This window comes from Rhinoderma darwinii, chromosome 2, assembly GCF_050947455.1.
Source record: "Rhinoderma darwinii isolate aRhiDar2 chromosome 2, aRhiDar2.hap1, whole genome shotgun sequence".
Taxonomy (NCBI): Eukaryota; Metazoa; Chordata; class Amphibia; order Anura; family Rhinodermatidae; genus Rhinoderma; species Rhinoderma darwinii.
The window spans coordinates 188,899,623-188,903,715 of record NC_134688.1 but is presented as its reverse complement, the minus strand read 5'-3'; the positions used below and the strand labels follow the sequence as shown (position 1 = coordinate 188,903,715).

At 47.4% G+C, this 4,093-nt stretch overlaps 1 protein-coding gene across 1 annotated transcript in view; it reads left to right on the top strand.

Annotated features, from left to right (window-relative positions):
• The first annotated feature begins 1,350 nt into the window (after window positions 1–1,350).
• The window catches only part of REV1 (REV1 DNA directed polymerase), an 85,796-nt gene continuing 83,053 nt past the window's right edge, over window positions 1,351–4,093 (top strand). Inside the window, exon 1 of the mRNA XM_075852632.1 lies at window positions 1,351–1,599. The gene's annotated coding sequence lies outside the window, so the exon portion shown is untranslated. The remainder of the gene's footprint in view (window positions 1,600–4,093) is intronic.

Below are 4,093 nucleotides of genomic sequence, written 5' to 3'. Positions count from 1 at the left end.
TAAACGGATCCGTTGTTCAGTTCCGTCAAAAGTAGAGCATGTCCTACTTTGGTCAGTGATTCAGTGACCATGTGGCCCATAGAAGTCAATGGGTCAGTCAAAAAAACGGATGGCACACGGAAGGCTTCCGTGTGCCGTCCATTTTTGATGGATTTATTGCCATAGCAACGGCTGGGTGAGCCAAAGTTCACAGACTCACAGACTACGGTACACATTCATTCCTGAAGATGGATGTGGACTCATAGCATTGGTGCATGATCACCCAGAACTGTGGGATACGCGGGCAGAATGCTACCACGACCACTATAAAAAAGGACGCCGTGTGGGAGGAACTTGCAAAGGAGCTTTTGACACACAGATGGTAGCAGGGAACTAGTACCCAGCGTCACAAAATAAGTAAGTGCACACCTTTCACTCCAAAAACACTAAAGCCAAGCAGAGTAATCTCAAACTGTTGTCTATGCTCTGAAAGCTACAGAAAATAGCACCAAAATCTTCTTGTAACCTTTCTATGGGTGTTTCCTGGGACATGTGACAAGTTCAAATGAAGTTTACCTTCCGTTTTTTAAACGGAAGCACAACGTCCGTGTAAAACGGAAACACGGAACGGAAACGGAGTGCACCCGGTAACAAAAACGGACACACGTATCCGTCAAAAACGGCCAATAAAACGGTGATGGAAGTGTGCATGAGGCCTTAGTTCACATCTGCGTTGGGTGTCCCGTTCCGACGTTCCTTCGGAGGTTTCGATCAGAACACGACCCTGAGCAGACACAAACTGACACAGACAGAAACCTCTGGAAACCAGAGGTTTCCGTTTCCATCACCATTGATTTCAATGACGACTGAGCCGGAGCCCGTGGTTTCCGTTTGTCTCTTTTGTACACAGGTCCCGTAGTTTTGCCGGAAGCAATAGCGTAGTCTACTACGCTATTGCTTCCGGCAAAACGACGGGTCCGGTGCACAAAAGAGACAAACGGAAACCACAGGCATCGGCACCATTGAAATCTATGGTGATGGAAACTTCCGTCGGTGTCAGTTTGTGTCTGCTCAGGGTCCAGTTCTGACGGAGACCTCAGACGAAACGTCAGAACGGGACACCAACGCAGATGTGAACGAAGCCTTTATCGGTGGTACTGACAAATACCAAGGAGGATGGATTTCACTGATCTAGAAGCCGCAGCTATCGCCCCTACTAGAAGCACCAGTGTGTAGCGTGTGACAGTACCAGGCCCAGCTTCTACAGTCAGACATGACCACAGCGTGTGAAGGAGCGGGTATTACAGTCCGAGCAAGTCTGTGTTCGTTTTGTTCCTTCTGAATAAAGCTTCGTGAAGAGGCTGCCCGGGAGGAGGCGCAGACAGAAGGCGGGAGAGACGGCAGCAGCACGGGGGAGGGGAGAGACTCACAGGAAGCGGTGCAGGGGGACACAGAGAGCTCTCGGGACCGTCCTTTCAGAGACTGCAGGTGACAGCTGTGGTTATTGTCACTAATACATGACAGGCTACATAGCCAATAGCGACAGAGGTGCCGTCCGCTGACACCAGCTGAAGAGAAGGGCTGTCACCCTGGGAATGCTGGGCTTAGCCTGGGAGAAAGGTGAGTGCTGTTCTTCCTATCTACAGTGAGTGGGAGCACAGGTAATGACTGCTGCTATATAGACCAGTGCTGTATGTTGAGCAGCGTGAGGACATGTGTGCGGCATTGCTGTCAGTACGCTGCGGAGGTGGCCTGGGATGACCCGCTATCAGCAGTCCGTGTCATTGATAGACTGACACCCTGGCGGGCGTGCACCCTCTTTATAGCTCCTCCTCCTGTGGCTGCTGCAGGGTTCTCCACCACAACAATGACAAGTGCAGAGCTGTCACTCAGGCCACGAAGTATGTGACCGGGACACGGTAATGCACCGGACGGTCTGCCCTGTGCATGAGGACTGAGGCCATCATATACTTGTCCCGTCATCTTACCGTTCTGGACGGTTAAATGTATATATGGAAACGTTGACACAGAATTGTGGCTACTGGCTCTAGTTCCAAGCCTTGTATACCATAGACTAGTGGTGCAAACCTTTACTAGTCCAAGGGTCACAGTGTACCAATCCCATGGGCAGGCAGGAAACCACTTGTAAGGGGTAATCCCATCTGAGACATTTATGGCATAACCACAGTGTCATAAGTATCTGATAGATGGGGGCCCCACACTGCCCGCCACATAGTGCCTATCCATAACTATGCAAGCCGCACACTACTGTGTTCCCCCACACAATGTCGACCATTTGTGTCAGAAAATGGTGCCCCCCATTTCTTCCAACCACACAGTGCACCATTAGTTCTCATCTGTCTGTTCCTGCCCTGTATGCCACTCTTCTCTTTGACAGGAGAGGGAGCTTACATGTGTCTTCCAAGACCTATACTGATACCAATGAGTGGTGGTTGGCACTGATGTCGTGCAGCACTGGGGTCCTGGCTTTGAATCTGACCAGACATCTGCATGGACTTTGTATGTTCTCCTATTGTATGTGTGGGTTTCCTCCCACGCTCCAAAAACGTGGTGATGGGTGAAGTGGCCCCAGTGTGTGTGAGATAGGAAATTACGGTAGATTGTTGGCTGTCAGGTCTCCTGTTACCTTATCCGAGGGCAGCATAGAATAGAAGGCGGATGCTGAGCTCTGGGATATATAGTTTTCTGTTTAAATACATCTAGAACTCATAGAGAATTCCTGAGAGTCCTGCTTTCCCCACCCGCAAGTCCTGTGGACCTGACCGTTTAAGTGACAGCGGGATCCACCTGTAATCGATCACATCTGAGTTATGAACTTCGATGTAATAGCAGGTGGATCCTGTCAGACACGCAGGACCCCCTGACACTGAACCCGTCAGTCCCACGGCCTTGATGAGAACAGGATTTAGCGCTACATACAGCTGCTCCGTATGCAGAATACAGAGCAGCTGTATCTCAAAAAGTAAAACTAATTTTTAATAAAGACTAATTAAAAAGTTACACCAAACACACTGACAGACTTTTTTTTATAAAAAATAAATAAATCTAAATGCCCATCAAAGGTTTACATAGCCTTTAATGCTTACAGACTGAAACTCCCTAATTAATATAGTATGGTGATGTGAGGGGCTGTATCAAACCAGTTTGACTGGTATTCTGGCATAATTATGTTTATAAAAAAATAAAATAACAATAAATACAAAAGGTTCTGCAATTTTAGTTTGTGCCAGAAACCTTGTGTAGTAATCTTCTTTAGGCTGGGTTCACACGACCTATTTTCAGACGTAAACGAGGCGTATTATGCCTCGTTTTACGTCTGAAAATAGGGCTACAATACGTCGGCAAACATCTGCCCATTCATTTGAATGGGTTTGCCGACGTACTGTGCAGACGACCTGTAATTTACGCGTCGTCGTTTGACAGCTGTCAAACGACGACGCGTAAAAATACAGCCTCGTCAAAAGAAGTGCAGGGCACTTCTTTGGACGTTTTTGGAGCCGTTTTCTCATAGACTCCAATGAAAACAGCTCCAAAAACGTACGTAGAAAACGCTGCGAAAAACGCGAGTTGCTCAAAAGACGTCTGAAAATCAGGGGCTGTTTTCCCTTGAAAACAGCTCTGTATTTTCAGACGTTTTTGGTCACTACGTGTGCACATACCCTTAATGCTGATAAAAAGGGCATGTAAAACCTGGCATTTTTTGCAGTGGGTGGCCGTATTCTTCAACAGGCATGTGTGCGGTTACCCAAAGCCGCAAGCTTTCCGCTATCATTCCACAGTGGCGTATCCCAGGGTTATCAAATGGTGTCACAAAAGTGACGTAACGTGCTTTAGGCTGGGTCTAGATGGAGGCGACTTTTCACTCGAACCAATTTTAACTTGTTTAATGTTATCAAGTGATATCTGCAGTTGCTCTCAATGCTTGCAGTTTAGTGGTAACTACTGGTCCATGGGTTGAAATTGATGTACTTGTATGTAGTGTTGACACAATTTCTAGGCTTTTATTTACTAGCCACCTATTGTCACGACACATGGGAATATGCCTTAGACACAACGCTGCTTTGTGTACTTACAGTATATATTTAGAAGGGCT